Here is an 18,668-nt window from a genome sequence, read left to right on the forward strand (position 1 = left end):
ATCTATAATTATTAAATTATTTCCTTAAGATGAAGTTCCCTAAAAGTAGGCTTAAGCAAATTTTAAGGTTTTTATTACATATTATCAAATTGTCCTTCAAACCTATTTCTTAAGTTTATGGCATTGGGTTTATGTTGACATAAGTCGTAACTGTTTACATAATACTTGAAATAATTTAAAAGGAGCAATTTACCTAGCTATACATGTATTGGAAAAGAAAGATAAATAAATATGCAATGTGCCAAGCATTCAAATTTCCAGAGCAGATATCTCACAATTTACAAATCTAAGAGTTATTTGAATACATTAATATATCTTTATTCCTAAATGTACTAGAGGAAATTGAGTTTGAAAAATCCCTTACTTGCTTTGTCTACATCAAGTTGGTCTTTGGTCCCACAAAGTGGTATTTTCCAGATCAAGTAAAGATGTGGAGGCAGTGGCTCAGAGAACTAATATCTACCAAATGCTTACATGTACCAAACCCTTGCCAGCATCCTTTTTTTTTTTTTTTTTTTTCATTTAATTCAAGAACAGCCTCATTTAGTGGAAGAGGAAACAGCTTCAGAACAGTTGAGGGGTTTGTCCTAGGTCACACAGCAGTGAAGTTGCAGAACTGAGATCTGTTTCATTCCAAAAGAGCTCAGCTTTTACCTCCATATTGCCTGTTTATAAACCCTAAGACTTCAGCATGAGTTTTGGTCCTACACATGCTATTCTATCGACTTTTGCTTGCATTTGCATTTACATTACGATTGATTTTAGAGAACTGAACACAAGTTCTAGTTGCAGCCTTTGGTCTCTCTCAGTTCCTGTTTATTTTAATTAGGCCATTGTAAAATTGTTCATAGCATCCCAACCAGAAGAATGTAATATTAATAAGGATCCGTCACATGCATACTATAAAATAATATAAATTAACCCCAGTGGTGATTATTTATTAAGCCTGAGATATATCTTAATATGCCTATTATTCAACATTGAGCAATGGGTTGTGGTTTTTTTAAAAAAAAAATAAGAGGGGGAGGAGCCAAGATGGCCGAATAGGAACAGCTCCGGTCTACAGCTCCGGTCTACAGCTCCCAGCGCGAGCGACGCAGAAGACGGGTGATTTCTGCATTTCCATCTGAGGTACCCTGTTCATCTCACTAGGGAGTGCCAGACAGTGGGCGCAGGTCAGTGGGTGAGTGCACCATGCGCCAGCCGAAGCAGGGGCGAGGCATTGCCTCACTCGGGAAGCGCAAGGGGTCAGGGAGTTCCCTTTCCAGGGGTGACAGACGACACCTGGAAAATCGAGCCACTCCTACCCGAATACTGTGCTTTTCCGACGGGCTTAGGAAACGGTGCCCCAGGAGAGTATAGCCCGCACCTGGCTCAGAGGGTCCTACGCCCACGGAGTCTCGCTGAGTGCTAGCACAGCAGTCTGAGATCAAACAGCAAGTCGGCAGCGAGGCTGGGGGAGGGGCGCCCGCCATTGCCCAGGCTCGCTTAGGTAAACAAAGCAGCCGGGAAGCTTGAACTGGGTGGAGCCCACCACAGCTCAAGGAGGCCTGCCTGCCTCTGTAGGCTCCACCTCTGGGTGCAGGGCACAGACAAACAAAAAGACAGCAGTAACCTCTGCAGACTTAAATGTCCCTGTCTGACAGCTTTGAGGAGAGCAGTGGTTCTCCCAGCACGCAGCTGGAGATCTGAGAACGGGCTGACTGCCTCCTCAAGTGGGTCCCTGACCCCTGACCCCCGAGCAGCCTAACTGGGAGGCACCCCCCAGCAGGGGCAGACTGACACCTCGCAGGGGCAGACTGACACCTCACACGGCCGGCCAGGTACTCCAACAGACCTGCAGCTGAGGGTCCTGTCTGTTAGAAGGAAAACTAACAGAAAGGACATCCACACCAAAAACCCATCTGTACATCACCATCATCAAAGACCAAAAGTAGATAAAACCACAAAGATGGGGAAAAAACAGAGCAGAAAAACTGGAAACTCTAAAAAGCAGAGTACCTCTCCTCCTCCAAAGGAATGCAGTTCCTCACCAGCAACGGAACAAAGCTGGATGGAGAATGACTTTGACGAGCTGAGAGAAGAAGGCTTCAGACGATCAAATTACTCTGAGCTACGGGAGGATATTCAAACCAAAGGCAAAGAAGTTGAAAACTTTGAAAAAAATTTAGAAGAATGTATAACTAGAATAACCAATACAGAGAAGTGCTTAAAGGAGCTGATGGAGCTGAAAACCAAGGTTCGAGAATTACGTGAAGAATGCAGAAGCCTCAGGAGCTGATGCGATCAAATGGAAGAAAGGGTATCAGCCCTGGAAGATGAAATGAATGAAATGAAGCGAGAAGGGAAGTTTAGAGAAAAAAGAATAAAAAGAAACGAGCAAAGCCTCCAAGAAATGTGGGACTATGTGAAAAGACCAAATCTACGTCTGATTGGTGTACCTGAAAGTGACGGGGAGAATGGAAACAAGTTGGAAAACACTCTGCAGGATATTATCCAGGAGAACTTCCCCAATCTAGCAAGGCAGGCCAACATTCAGATTCAGGAAATACAGAGAACGCCACAAAGATACTCCTCGAGAAGAGCAACTCCAAGACACATAATTGTCAGATTCACCAAAGTTGAAATGAAGGAAAAAATGTTAACGGCAGCCAGAGAGAAAGGTTGGGTTACCCATAAAGGGAAGCCCATCAGACTAACAGCGGATCTCTCGGCAGAAACCCTACAAGCCAGAAGACAGTGGGGGTCAATATTCAACATTCTTAAAGAAAAGAATTTTCAACCCAGAATTTCATATCCTGCCAAACTAAGCTTCATAAGTGAAGGAGAAATAAAATACTTTACAGACAAGCAAATGCTGAGAGATTTTGTCACCACCCGGCCTGCCCTAAAAGAGCTCCTGAAGGAAGCGCTAAACATGGAAAGGCACAACCGGTACCAGCCACTGCAAAATCATACCGAAATGTAAAGACCATCGAGACTAGGAAGAGACTGCAGCAACTAACGAGCAAAATTACCAGCTAACATCATAATGACAGGATCAGATTCACACATAACAATATTAACTTTAAATGTAAATGGACTAAATGCTCCAATTAAAAGACACAGACTGGCAAATTGGATAAAGACTCAAGACCCATCAGTGTGCTGTATTCAGGAAACCCATCTCATGTGCAGAGACACACATAGGCTCAGAATAAAAGGATGGAGGAAGATCTACCAAGCAAATGGAAAACAAAAAAAGGCAGGGGTTGCAATCCTAGTCTCTGGTAAAACAGACTTTAAACCAACAAAGTTCAAAAGAGACAAAGACGGCCATTACATAATGGTAAAGGGATTAATTCAACAAGAAGAGCTAACTATCCTAAATATATATGCACCCAATACAGGAGCACCCAGATTCATAAAGCAAGTCCTGAGTGACCTACAAAGAGACTTAGACTCCCACACATTAATAATAGGAGACTTTAACACCCCACTGTCAACCTTAGACAGATCAACGAGACAGAAAGTCAACAAGGATACCCAGGAATTGAACTCAGCTCTGCACCAAGCAGACCTAATAGACATCTACAGAACTCTCCACCCCAAATCAACAGAATATACATTTTTTTCAGCACCACACCACACCTATTCCAAAATTGACCATATACTTGGAAGTAAAGCTCTCCTCAATAAATGTAAAAGAACAGAAATTATAACAAACTATCTCTCAGATCACAGTGCAATCAAGCTAGAACTCAGGATTAAGAATCTCACTCAAAACCGCTCAACTACATGGAAACTGAACAACCTGCTCCTGAATGACTACTGGGTACATAACGAAATGAAGGCAGAAATAAAGATGTTCTTTGAAACCAACGAGAACCAAGACACAACTTACCAGAATCTCTGGGATGCATTCAAAGCAGTGTGTAGAGGGAAATTTATAGCACTAAATGCCCACAAGAGAAAGCAGGAAAGATCCAAAATTGACACCCTAACATCACAATTAAAAGAACTAGAAAAGCAAGAGCAAACACATTCAAAAGCTAGCAGAAGGCAAGAAATAACTAAAATCAGAGCAGAACTGAAGGAAATAGAGACACAAAAAACCCTTCAAAAAATCAATGAATCCAGGAGCTGGTTTTTTGAAAGAATCAACAAAATTGATAGACCGCTAGCAAGATTAATAAAGAAAAAAAGAAAGAAGAATCAAATAGATGCAATAAAAAATGATAAAGGAGATATCACCACCAATCCCACAGAAGTACAAACTACCATCAGAGAATATTACAAACACCTCTACGCAAATAAACTAGAAAATCTAGAAGAAATGGATAAATTCCTCAACAGATACACTCTCCCAAGACTAAACCAGGAAGAAGTTGAATCTCTGAATAGACCAATAACAGGAGCTGAAATTGTGGCAATAATCAATAGCTTACCAACCAAAAAAAGTCCAGGACCAGATGGGTTCACAGCCGAATTCTACCAGAGGTACAAGGAGGAGCTGGTACCATTCCTTCTGTAACTATTCCAATCAATAGAAAAAGAGGAAATCCTCCCTAACTCATTTTATGAGGCCAGCATCATCCTGATACCAAAGCCTGGCAGAGACACAACAAAAAAAGAGAATTTTAGACCAATATCCTTGATGAACATTGATGCAAAAATCCTCAATAAAATACTGGCAAACTGAATCCAGCAGCACATCAAAAAGCTTATCCACCATGATCAAGTGGGCTTCATCCCTGGGATGCAAGGCTGGTTCAATATACGCAAATCAATAAATATAATCCAGCATATAAACAGAACCAAAGCCAAAAACCACATGATTATCTCAATAGATGCAGAAAAGGCCTTTGACAAAATTCAACAACCCTTCATGCTAAAAACTCTCAATAAATTAGGTATTGATGGGATGTATCTCAAAATAATAAGAGCTATTTATGACAAACCCACAGCCAATATCATACTGAATGGGCAAAAACTGGAAGCATTCCCTTTGAAAACTGGCACAAGACAGGGATGCCCTCTCTCACCACTTCTATTCAACATAGTGTTGGAAGTTCTGGCCAGGGCAATTAGGCAAGAGAAGGAAATCAAGGGTATTCAATTAGGAAAAGAGGAAGTCAAATTGTCCCTGTTTGCAGATGACATGATAGTATATCTAGAAAACCCCATTGTCTCAGCCCAAAATCTCCTTAAGCTGATAAGCAACTTCAGCAAAGTCTCAGGATACAAAATCAATGTACAAAAATCACAAGCATTCTTATACATCAATAACAGACAAACAGAGAGCCAAATCATGAGTGAACTCCCATTCACAATTGCTTCAAAGAGAATAAAATACCTAGGAATCCAACTTACTAGGGATGTGAAGGACCTCTTCAAGGAGAACTACAAACCACTGCTCAAGGAAATAAAAGAGGATACAAACAAATGGAAGAACATTCCATGCTCATGGGTAGGAAGAATCAATATCATGAAAATGGCCATCCTTCCCAAGGTAATTTACAGATTCAATGCCATCCCCATCAAGTTACCAATGACTTTCTTCACAGAATTGGAAAAAACTACTTTAAAGTTCATATGGAACCAAAAAAGAGCCCGCATCACCAAGTCAATCCTAAGCCAAAAGAACAAAGCTGGAGGCATCATGCTACCTGACTTCAAACTATACTACAAGGCTACAGTAACCAAAACAGCATGGTACTGGTACCAAAACAGAGATATAGATCAATGGAACAGAACAGAGCCGTCAGAAATAATGCCACATATCTACAACTATCTGATCTTTGACAAACCTGAGAAAAACAAGAAATGGGGAAAGGATTCCCTATTTAATAAATGGTGCTGGGAAAACTGGCTAGCCATATGTAGAAAGCTGAAACTGGATCCCTTCCTTACACCTTATACAAAAATCAATTCAAGATGGATTAAAAACTTAAATGTTAGACCTAAAACCATAAAAACCCTAGAAGAAAACCTAGGCATTCCCATTCAGGACATAGGCATGGGCAAGGACTTCATGTCTAAAACACCAAAAGCAATGGCAACAAAAGCCAAAATTGACAAATGGGATCTAATTAAACTAAAGAGCTTCTGCACAGCAAAGGAAACTACCATCAGAATGAACAGGCAACCTACAAAATGGGAGAAAATTTTCGCAACCTACTCATCTAACAAAGGGCTAATATCCAGAATCTACAATGAACTCCAACAAATTTACAAGAAAAAAACAAACAACCCCATCAAAAAGTGGGTGAAGGACATGAACAGACACTTCTCAAAAGAAGACATTTATGCAGCCAAAAAACACATGAAAAATGCTCACCATCGCTGGCCATCAGAGAAATGCAAATCAAAACCACAATGAGATACAATCTCACACCAGTTAGAATGGCAATCATTAAAAAGTCAGGAAACAACCGGTGCTGGAGAGGATGTGGAGAAATAGGAACACTTTTACACTGTTGGTGGGACTGTAAACTAGTTCAACCCTTGTGGAAGTCAGTGTGGCGATTCCTCAGGGATCTAGAACTAGAAATTCCATTTGACCCAGCCATCCCATTACTGGGTATATACCCAAAGGACTATAAATCATGCTGCTATAAAGACACATGCCACACGTATGTTTATTGCGGCATTATTCACAATAGCAAAGACTTGGAACCAACCCAAATGTCCAACAATGATAGACTGGATTAAGAAAATGTGGCACATATACACCTTGGAATACTATGCAGCCATAAAAAATGATGAGTTCATGTCCTTTGTAGGGACATGGATGAAATTGGAAATCATCATTCTCAGTAAACTGTCGCAAGAACAAAAAACCAAACACTGCATATTCTCACTCATAGGTGGGAATTGAACAATGAGAACACAGGGACACAGGAAGGGGAACATCACACTTCGGGGACTGTTGTGGGGTGGGGGGAAGGGGGAGGGATAGCATTGGGAGATATACCTAATGCTAGATGACGAGTTGGTGGGTGCAGCGCACCAGCATGGCACATGTATACATATGTAACTTACCTGCACGTTGCGCACATGTACCATAGAGCCTAAAGTATAATAATAATAATAATAATAATCATAATAATAATAAAAAAGAAAAAAACAAACAAACATAAAAAGAGGAAAAAAAAATAAGAAAATATTGGGAGGGAAAGATGTTCAACTCTCATTACCTCAGACAATTTAAAATTTGTAATTAACAAAGTAAAGTATTGTACAGTGCAGTGAGACACCGGAAACATCAAGTCATACCTGTTCAGGTTACCAATGCTTGATAGAAAAAGTGATGATCTGAGGCCAGAAATTCTTTGACTTCCATCTTGACCTTTTACTAATGTATAACTTTGAACAAATTCCTTCTTCCTTCTAAGCTTCTATGTACCCACCTGATGTGGTTTGGGTTTGTGTCCCCGCCAAAATCTCATGTCAAATTGTAATCTCCAATGTTGGAGGAGGGGCCTGGTAGGAAGTGATTGGATCATGGGGCAGACTTCCCCCTCACTGTATGATTGTGAGTGAGTTCGCCTGAGATCTGGTTATTTGAAAGTGTGTAGCACTTCCCCCTTCTCTCTCTTCCTTCTTCTCCGGCCATGTAAGAATGCTTGCTTCTCCTTCGCCTTCAGTCCTGATTGCAAGTTTTCTGAAGCCTCCCTAACCATGCTTCCTGTACAGCCTGTGGAACTGTGAGTCAATTAAACCTCTTTTCTTTATAAATTACCCAGTCTCAGATAGTTCTTTATAGCAATGTGAGAATGCACTAATATACCACCTTTAAGAGAAAGTGAAATTTTCTTCAAATGCTTAGGTGGGTTGAATTCAGTATCAAACAAGGTAGTCCAAATTGCAGAATGATGCTAAAATATTAGTAGAGGAAAAACAGAAAGAATTTGGAATGTCAGTAGTCAGAATGAATATCACATGATTTTTCCCCCAGCTATTATTGCATTTCCCATGGGTGATCTGTCCACATACCATGTCCTTTGACTCCTGGAGGCAAGCACTTGATCTGGTCTCTCCATCTGACCCGCACTATTCCCTTGCCCATCTGGACTATACTAATCTCTTTCTCATCTAAGAGCCTAGATGAGATTCAGCTCAAGCATCACCTCCTTAAGAAGCTATCTCATTTTTTGCCCAGGTCTGGCCTAATGCTAAATGTTCTTTTCCCTGTGCTCCCATAATGCTTTGCACATGATTCTAAAAAGTGGTTGTCTCATTGTCCTGCCTATGCGGGCACCAAATGAACGAGTGATATAACAATCTCTAGGCCAGGCGCAGTGGCTCACGCCTGTAATCCCAGCACTTTGGGAGGCGGAGGTGGGCAGATCACCTGAGGTCAGGAGTTCGAGACCAGCCTGACCAACATGGAGAAACCCTATCTGTACTAAAAATACAAAATTAGCCGGGCGTGGTGGCGCATACCTGTAATTCCAGCTACAAAGGAAGGCTGAGGCAGGAGAATCGCTTGAACCCAGGAGGTGGAGGTTGCGGTGAGCTGAGATCGCGCCATTTCACTCCAGCCTGGGCAACAAGAGCTAAACTCTGTCTCAAAAACAAACAAACAAATAAAGAACAACATTCTCTAGACAAAGCTTTTGTAGCTAATAGAGCTATTTTTCTTTACCCAAAAAAAGTGGAGGAAGGGGAGAGAACTTATAGCAAACCCTGAGCAGCCAAGAATCTCTGATTGTCTTCTTGGCGTTTAGCTCCTGGGCTATGGCAATTGAGAAACTGGATCTCCAGACCTCAGGATATTTTATCTTTACAGTCACCCTCAAGTCCCAACATTCCTTTTATTCCTGAGGCCAAAACTCACCAGGACCATTCCTTTCATTATTACCCTCCAACAGAAGCCCACTGCATCAGCCCTCCACATCCACCAGTTCTACTAACTGCAGGTCCCACCAACCACGAATCAAAAATATGTTTTTTAAAAAAATAAAAATAACAATACAACAATAAAAATACAAATTTTAAAATACAACATAACTATTTACATAGGATTTATATTGTATTAGGTATTAATATTATAAGTAATCTACAGATTATTTAAAGTATATGGGAGGATGTGTGTAGGTTATATGTAAGTAATACTCCATTTTATATAAGGGATTTCAGCATCCATGGATTTTGGTATGGGGGGTTTCTGGAACCAGTGCCCTGCAGATACCAAGGGACAACTGTACACTATCTTCTAATGACTTCCAAGACAAGCTAAGGGCTGCACAAGAGAGATTCAAAGACCCCTTGGGTGAAATCATTGTCCTGTAAAGTTGCAGCATTTATCTCTGGGAATAATTCTAGAGAAAGATTCTGCTGTCAAGAAGGTAACCGAGTGTCACAATAGTCATGCAAGTTAGGAATCGTCCCCATTTTATAGTTAAGGACACCGAGGCTAGTGAGGTTCAGTATAATAGTCAAGGTTACACAGAAAGAGCCAACCTATGACTGCAGCTCCATCTGGAGCCACAGCTCCTATCCTTTCCACTACACTACAGTGCCTGCATTGTAACAATCTGCCTCCCTGCCTTAACTGAGCCTTTAGAACTCAATCTCCTCTAGCAGGGGGCAGTTTTAGACAGAGTGAGAAAATTGCTTCACTAGTATCTTTTTTTTTTTTCCCCCAGACTATCCAAGGCCAGAAGTCTCATCACGAGGAATAAGATTTGTTTGCAAGTTTCTTAGGCTCTACAAATGCACCATTGTTTTCTATTTCTTTACTTCAGTTGAATTATTTGTTTGTATCTTACTTTTTCAAGGTTTCACAGCATTGCAAATTCACTTTCCCAGGAAGCCCGCTTTGAGACACGTTTGCATGTGGAAAGTTTACTAGGGAGTAAGGGCGTCAGGGCCAGTCAGAGTGGGAAGCTAAACAGTGATGCAGTCACAGTAAAGGCCTCAGTCAATTCCATGGGAAGCTCTGAAGCTGAGATGACGTGTAGAGTTGTGCCAAATTGAAGCAAGAGGCCAAGATTTTATATCCTCCCCCTTTGCTATCAGTCATTGAATACTGGGTGGCCCCAGAAAAGTGGCTGTTCTCCTGGGAGAGGAGGTGATCCTCAGCGAAGGACATTAGGGGAGCAAGTTCTCAGCTGCTGCAAGCTGTCAGAGGGCAGCCCTCCCAGCCTCAGCAGAGTGAGTGTTTCAGTGTAAAGGGAGAATCTGTCACACAGCATGTCTTTAAGCACCTGGCAGCAATCACCTAAGCTGATCTCTCCGTCTTGCCTGCACTACTCTTTTTGCCATCTGTACTTGTGTGAATGGTATACAAAAGGTTTACAACACAGGGCCCACTACCCTTGGTATCTCTCAAGAGTTCCATAAGTGCTAGTGGTGGCTGAGAGCAACCTGTGCCTGGGGCCCCAAGAAGAGGCCAGATGATCAGACACAGTTTGGTGGAAGAGCCTTTGACTAAGAGTAGAAAACCTACTTTTGCTGTTCTCTGTGTGGATTTGTTCATGATTTATTTGCTCTGTGAGCTGATTTATTGGGGTTGATACGAGAAAGTCCTTAGCATAGTTCTTAGAATATAGGAGGCTCTCCATGAATGCAAACTCAGTCCCCTTTTCCCTTCATTTTATTTGGTGAGTATTGGGTTAGATATTATCTAATGTCTTTCCAAGTTCTTAAATCCATACTGGAATATTGTAATGCATTCTCAGATTTTATTTCATTTTTATTATGTATTCTTTATTAACTAAGCTTATAATTATCATTATCCATCTTTTCATCTTTTTTATTTATTTATTTATTTTTTGAGACTGCTCTGTTGACCAGGCTGAAGAGCAGTAGGGTGATCTCTGCTGACTACAACATCTGCCTCCCAGATTCAAGCGATTATTGTGCCTCAGCCTCCTGAGTAGCTGGGATTACAGGTGTGTGCCACCAAGCCTGGCTAATTTTTGTATTTTTAGTAGAGATGGGGTTTCCCCATGTTGGTCAGGCTGGTCTCGAACTCCTGACCTCAAGCCATCTGCCCACCTCAGCCTCCCAAAGTGCTGGGGATTACAGATGTGAGCCACCACACCCAGCCCCCATCTTTTTTTCATTTGATTTCTATAGCCATGAAATTCCTAGCTGGAGGAAACCTCAGAAATAGTCAAAACTCCTTATTTTACTCATGAGTAAATGAGCACACTGGTCAGGGAAGGGAAGGAAACTGACTTGTTCAAGGTCACATAGCAAGTAATGACAGAGTAGAGAACACCATTCATGTTTCCTGACCTATCCCAAACCTTGTCAACCACTCCACAAACCCCAGCTGCTCCTGGTACGTTCCAGCCTGTAAGGCAGCATGATTTGCTTTCCTTGTGTTAACATTATTCTAGCATGTAATATCTGTGTTTAAGGCAATGACCTGAGAAGTAATTTTATTTCGAGTGCTGCACTTATTTTGCAGGGTTTATTAATTTTATTTATGTATTTGATCTCTCAAATGAAATAATAAACTAATTAGTAGGACGATTTACTGGTGTGCTCTGCCAAGGGTGTTTTACAGCCTTGGCGCAAGCTTGTCTAACTGTGGTGTCAGCAGATCCGCTTTCTGCCCTGCTGCCCTTAATTTCAGCCATCAGATACATGTGGCAGGCGGCCCTGTGGTGGGGACTTGTGCCTCCAGGAGGCATGACCAAAGATGTCAGGTCATGGGGCAAAAGAATTTTTGCCCAGAAGTCTCCCTGGAATTTGATCCACAGACAGGGTGTTTCATATTGCTTAAAGGGGTGGGACTGGGGTTCCCAGGGAACAGAAGTAAGGTTCCTAGAATGAGAATTTCCAGAAAATGGGGGAAACTGTGCATAGAAGCATTGGAAGTCACAACCGAGAGGTCCATAGTCCATCAACATTAAGAGCAAAGCAAAGAGGCTGGGCGCAGGGGCACACGCCTGTAATCCCAGCACTTTGGAAGGCAGAGGTTATCTGCTTGGGGCCAGGAGTTGGAGACCAGCCTAGCCAACATGGCAAAACCTCATCTCTACTAAAAAATACAAAAAGAAAATTAGCTGGGCGTGGTGACATATGCTTGTAATCCCAGCTACTCGGGAGGCTGAGTCATGAGAATTGTTTGAACCTGGGAGGAGGAGGTTGCAGTGAGCTGAGATCATGCCATTGTACTCCAGCCTGGGTGATAGAGCAAGATTGTGACTCAAAAGAAAAAGAAACTTTGGGAGGCCGAGGCGGGTGGATCACGAGGTCAGGAGATTGAGACCATCCTGGCTAACATGGTGAAACCCCATCTGTACTATAAATACAAAAAATTAGCCGGGCATGGTGGTGGGCGCCTGTAGTCCCAGCTACTCCGGAGGCTGAGGCAGGAGAGTGGCGTGAACCCGGGAGGCAGAGCTTGCAGTGAGCAGAAATCATGCCACTGCACTCCAGCCTGGGCGACAGTGAGACTCCATCTCAAAAAAAAAGAAAAAAATTGCAAAGCAAGGAGCAGTACAGGGAAATCAATTCAAAAATAATAGACACTGGGACATTGCAAGACATAGAAGCAGGGGTAGAAGAGGTTCTGGAAAACACAGAGTCATTGGAACAAATAGGGAAATAGTACCAAAGTTGTGTTTGGTGTATGTGGGGTTTCCTCCAAGGTGGCCCCATGTGGGTTCTCATAACAGCCAGTACTTATCTCTATCCTTGTCATTGTTTACTTCTCTGTATTCATTTGACCGTGAGAACCAGTACATCACCAGGGTTTAGAATCATGTCTGGAATATAAGAGGGGCTCAGTAAACATTTGTTGAAGAAAAGGAAGGATGGATGGATGACTTGGTAAATGAATGGGTGAATCAATCTGTCAAAGCTACTAGGGGTCCAAGATTTATGAACTATATTATATTCATCTGCTGTCTTTGATGTAATCAGCAGAACCCAACCAGAGACAACTTTTTTCAGTTATTCATATTTATTATAGAGTGATTCAACATAGCAAAAGAGGATCTAACATAGAAGTTTTGAACTTCTCTTGATTAAATTTTCTTTCTTATTAATGCCACTACACACATGAATGTATTCTTTTGGGGTGGAGGTAAAGGGTCTCCATATTCTAAAGTTCTGAAGTTAGAATAATTTCATCTAGATGCCAGACTAACTTCTAGATGCCTCCACTTGTCTACTAGCTGCTTTGCAGTTATGAATGCTGTCACTGTCCTGTCTGCTGCTAAATTGTCACTGCAGATTAGATGCAACATGACAGTTCTTGTCAAGTCAAGTTCCAAATCTCTGTCTGGAAACTGGCTGGAACATTAGAAAGGAGGAGGGTCAGTGACCCCCTGCAATGGGAGCTAAGAAAGCTCAGGATCCTCATATTCTGCAATGGGGAACTCCCATACTGTGATTGGTTCCCCTAGGGGTTTTACTGCTCACACCTTTGCTGTGATTGAATGTATGCAAATTAGAATATTAGATATAATTTGTGTACATGCTGGCTCTACTACCCTCATCCAACAGCTGTAGAGTTCTTGGGGATGTGCAGATGAGGTAACCCTAATATGATGCTGTTTACGTATGGTGGCTCTCATTGGGACACAGGCAGTCCTCATGTGTTGATGATTATTAAGTGGTAGGGCCAGAATTGAGATTTGTGGTCTTAATTTATACACTCACTCTCTACGTGGCTCAGACAGGACCAGGCCTCAGAGATGCTGGGGTTCTAAGCCCGGGCAGGTGCCAGAGCATGGAGATGTCTTGGAGATCTTTTGCAAGTACATATAATTGTTTGTATAATAAGCCTAATTATAAGGCCTGCCATTCATTCCATGCCTATCACACACTAGTTGCTATACTAAGGTCTTTCAAAATAGTACTTAATGTTACAACAAGCCTGCAATTATATACTCTCCCATTTTAAACGAGGAAACTAAACTTTAGAAAGGGGAAACAACTTGTCCAGAATCACACAGAGCTCACATATTATTAAGAAAATATACTAAATTTTCATAGAAAGTAGTAATCATAACCAACAAAGATGTAAAAACTAGGGTAAAACAAACAAATAAAAAGCAACTATCTATTGTCTTTTTTTACTCTGTGATTTGAAAGATAGCAAACATAGTGCTTATTAAAATGTTTACTCTGTAGTACCTATGAACAGCTTATTTCTGTGTTTTTTTTGGGAGCTGTGCTTGAGAACTTTGGGCTTATTCCAAGATCTAGAAGCAGAAACTTTTCTAGGCTTCCAGACCCTCTCAGCTAACAAACTGCAGTCACATTCTGGTCTAAGACCTATGTCATGTGTAAGATCACAATAAAAGACCAAATATTAGGTTGTTGCAAAACTAATTGCAGTTATTACCATGAAACATAATTACAAAAACCACAATTACTCTTTTCATATATGTGTTGCCAAAGAGAGCACAAAAAAAAACACACACACACACACACACAATTACTTTTGCACCAACCTAATAGAATGTGTGTGTACTCAGACCCCTCCTTTGAGGTGACTAAAATAGTGTCTTAGGCAGTTCAGGCAGCTGGAACAGAATATAATGGCTTAAACAACAGCACTTATCTCTCACAGTTCTGGAGGCTGGAAGTCTGAGACCAGGGTGGCACCATGGCTGGGTTCTGGTGAGGGCCCACTTCTCGGTTTCTGACAGCCAACTTCTTGTATCCTCACACAGCAGAAAAAGAGTGAGAGAACTCTCTGGAGTACCTTGTATAAGGGCACTAATTCCATTCGTGAAGCCTCCACCCTCATGACCTAATCACCTCCTAAAGGCCCCACCTCCTAAGACCATCATATTGGGGATTCCAATTTCAGTATATGAATTTAGCAGGGGCAGAGAGTCACAAACATTCAGACCATTGAAAACAGACTTTCCTATGTAGTCACAGCTTGGAAAGAACTGGTTAATTTTTTTACCTCATTAGGGGTAGAAGTTTTTCACCAAAAGTTGTTAAACAATGCTAGATCCCAAACATTAGCATTTTAAATTTTTCTCCAAACTCTAAATTTCTATTGTATATTTTTTAAAAAGTTACTTTTTGTTCCACTATATTTGTAGTTTGTGTATTATTTCAGCCACTAACGTGTGCCAGATCCCCTTTCCCTGTTCCATGTTTCTCCATGGCACTTATCGCCATCTGACACACTCTATATTCAATTATTTATTTGTTTATTGTCTTTCTCTGTCCCCTGGAATGCAAGTTCCATAAGGGTAGGAATATAAGTCTAGTTCGTTATTAAATCCCCAGTGTTCAAATCAGTGTTTGGTACAGTTAGACTGTCAACAAATATTTGTGAATGTATAATGATGTAAGGGTGGATGGAAGGATAGATGGGTGGATGTATGAATGATGAAGTTTGAATGGATGGATGATTGATGATGAAGAATGGAGAGTGGAGGATGAATGGATGGATGGATGATGGATGGTTAGATGAATGGATGATTGATGATGAAGTATATAGGATGGAGAATGAATAGATGTATGGGTTGGATGTATGATGAGTGGTTGGATAGATGGATGGATGGACGGATGGATGGATGAATGGATGGATGGATGGATATGTAGATAGTTGGTTGATGGATGGATGGATATGCCTTATTGGCTATGAAAAATTGGGATAAAATTATAGTAATTAAGATAGCATGAATACTTGCACAGAAATAGAAAACTAGTGGAACAAAATATAGAGCCCCAAAACAGACTGTGTGTAGCAGAAACTTTGTCATCACAGATGCATTATTTCAGCGTAGAAATGATGAAATGAGAAATAAATGGTACCAGGACAAAGCATAGCTATACAGAAAGATTACTTAATTCTGACTTTATATTATATAAATAATATCAACAGCATAACTTTAAAAATATTAGAAGTAATTATAGGTCTTTATGACCCAGGTGTAGGAAAGGATTTATTGAGTAAAACCAAAAGAAGCACTTACCATAAAGGAAAATTAAGTGTTTAATACTGAGCATCAATTTTCTCTTACTTAAGTGGAAATGTAAGATAAAAAATAGAGAATGCAAAAGCAACAGAGAAAATAAATGAAACAGAGTTGGTTATTTAAAAAGATCAAAATTTACAAATCTTTAGCTAGCTTAAGAAAAAATGAGAGAAGAATTAAATATATTTCATTATATTAAAATTTTAGAAGTTTAATATGTCATTTTAAACAAAATGTTCACATAGGAAAACTATTTTCAACATATATACCCACATAAAAGTTGGTATTGAAAGCAAACAAATTTAGTATAGAACATAATTATAGCAAACCCCCATATACCACCACATATCTTAGTCAAATATTATAATTTTACCATTTTGCTCTTTCCTCTACTTAGAGTCCTCTTCCTACAACTTGTGCCCACACCTATTTTAGGACCTTACTAAATGTCGCCTTCTGGTGAGGTCTTCCCTAACTACCCCCTTTAAAATGGAACTCCCATCCTCAGCGCTCTTTTTTTCCCTTCTCTGCTTCCAGTTTTTCCATGGCACATGTGACCATCTGACATACGAGGTGTTTTACTCTCTCTTTAATGTTTATTTATTTATTTTTGGTGTGTGTTTTCTCCCTTCTATAACAACCCAATAGAAAAATGGACATATGAAAAAACTAATCACTGAAGGGAAAACCTAAATGGCCAATTAAATAAACTACAAAAGAATGTTCTATCTCACTATTGTATTTTAGCATGTAGAGAAATACATGCTAAAACACAATAAGATATTTTATATCTATCAAATTGGAAAAATGTTTAAATCTGATCTGACAATACCAAATGCTGTTAACGATGTGAACTAACGCCAGATTGGTATAAATGCTGCTGTCACTTTGTAGAGCAATATCTAATAGGCCGGGCACAGTGGCTCAGGCCTGTAATCCCAGAACATTGGGAGGCCGAGGAAGGTGGATCACTTGAGGTCAGGAGTTGAGACCAGCCTGGCCAACATGGCGAACCCCGTCTCTACTAAAAATACAAAAATTAGCCGATCATGGTGGCGGGCTTCTGTATTCCCAGCTACTGGGGAGGCTGAGGCAGGAGAGTTGCTTGAACTGGGGAGGCTGAGGCAGGAGAGTTGCTTGAACTGGGGAGGCAGAGGTTGCAGTGAGCAGAGATAGTGCCACTACACTGCAGCCTGGGGGGCAGAGCGAAACTCCATCTCAAAAAAAAAATAATAATGTAATAATTCTGAAGATGCATGTACTCTATGGCACAGCAAGTCTACCAATAAATCTCGCACATAGGTACCCAAGGAGTATACATTGTCCATTGCAGCATTATTTGTGTTAGCAAAATTTGGAAACTGCCTAAATATCCATCAAATATGGATCATTAGGATAAAATATAAACACGTGATAAAATACTATCTACATGTTAAAAAAATTATGTCTAATGGACAAAATCTTGAAAATATAATATTAGAAAAAATAGGCTTTAAATGGATACCTACAGTTAGGACACCATCTAAACAAAGTTTTAAAACATGCAAACCAGTAGCATATATTGTTTATGAATACAACTATGTATTAGAAACAGAAAAATATGTATGGAAATTTAGGAGAGTCGTTATCTTTGTGGAATTGGGAAGAAATTCATGGGAGGGTTTGCTTATTTCTACAATATTTTATATTAAAAAAAGATCTGAAACAAATATGACAGAATGATAATATCTGACCAAGCTGGTATCAGTACATAGGTTTTTGTTATAATTATGTCTATATTCAGGTTCAAGCTTGAAATATTTAATAAGAAAATAAGTAGGAGGCACTTAAGTGTGACTTAAGAGGGAATAAAATTCAAGTCGTTGCATTCCAAATAATAAAATGCAACAAGGTAAAATTGTAAACTGAACTTTGTGTGAGTCAGAGCCTGTGTCCAAACCCAGATTCCATGCCTTCTTTTCATAACAGTTAATGAGATAAGGCTTTGGAACCAGACATTCTGGGTTTGAATCTTGGCTCAGACACTCATTAAGTGTTTAATACTGAGCATCAATTTTCTCTTATTTAAAGTGGAAACATAAGATAAAATGGAGAATGCAAAAGCAACAGAGAAAATAAATGAAACAGAGTTGGTTCTTTAAAAAGATCAGAATTTACAAATCTTTAGCTACATTAAGAAAAAATGAGAGAAGAATTAAATAACTAAAATAAGAAATAAAAGAGGGGACGTTTCTTCCAATTTTACAGAAATCAGAAGGATTATAAAGCAGAAAACAGGACCTCCTAATGTAACCACCCAATGATTACATTCTTGCATGCTGCCCAGATGGGCCCAGTTTATCAAGGCAGGGGAATTGCAATAGAGAGATTTTTACACGTAGAGCCAGCTAACGGAAGACTGGTATTTTATTGTGGCAAAAATCAGCCTCCTAGAGCATTTTGGGGCAGGATTTTTCAAAGGTAGTTTGGGGGAAGGGGTGGGGGTGGCTAGAGCAATGGGTGTTTACTGCTGATTGATTGGGGGTGCAATCATATGGGTGTGAGAAATGGTCCTTCTGAAGTGCTGGTCCCAGGTGAGTTCACAGGCATGGTTGTTGGGTCCAGGAGGAGCCATAGGTCATCAGACATGCAAAAAACCTGAAAAGATATTTCAAAAGGCCAATCTTAGGTTCTGCAATAGTGATGTTATCTGCAGGAGTAACTGGGGAAATTGCATATGTTGTGAACTTTGAATAATAGCTGACAATTATTTGTCTACACCTTAGCAAAATT

The 18,668-nt window shown here is 40.4% G+C and overlaps 1 protein-coding gene across 6 annotated transcripts in view; it reads left to right on the forward strand.

Moving 5' to 3' along the window:
• DAB1 (DAB adaptor protein 1) overlaps positions 1–18,668 on the forward strand; it is a 1,275,060-nt gene that overhangs the window by 590,657 nt on the left and 665,735 nt on the right. The window contains exon 1 of one of the 6 annotated variants that reach the window (XM_054534046.2): positions 1,047–1,175. The exons of 4 other annotated variants lie outside the window; for them this stretch is intronic. The gene's annotated coding sequence lies outside the window, so the exon portion shown is untranslated. Of the gene's footprint in view, positions 1–1,046; positions 1,176–18,668 lie in introns of those variants that run through there. One more of the 6 variants, XM_054534061.2, reaches the window with a different exon arrangement.

The sequence above is a fragment of the Pongo abelii genome, chromosome 1 (assembly GCF_028885655.2).
Source record: "Pongo abelii isolate AG06213 chromosome 1, NHGRI_mPonAbe1-v2.0_pri, whole genome shotgun sequence".
In the NCBI taxonomy this organism is placed as follows: Eukaryota; Metazoa; Chordata; class Mammalia; order Primates; family Hominidae; genus Pongo; species Pongo abelii.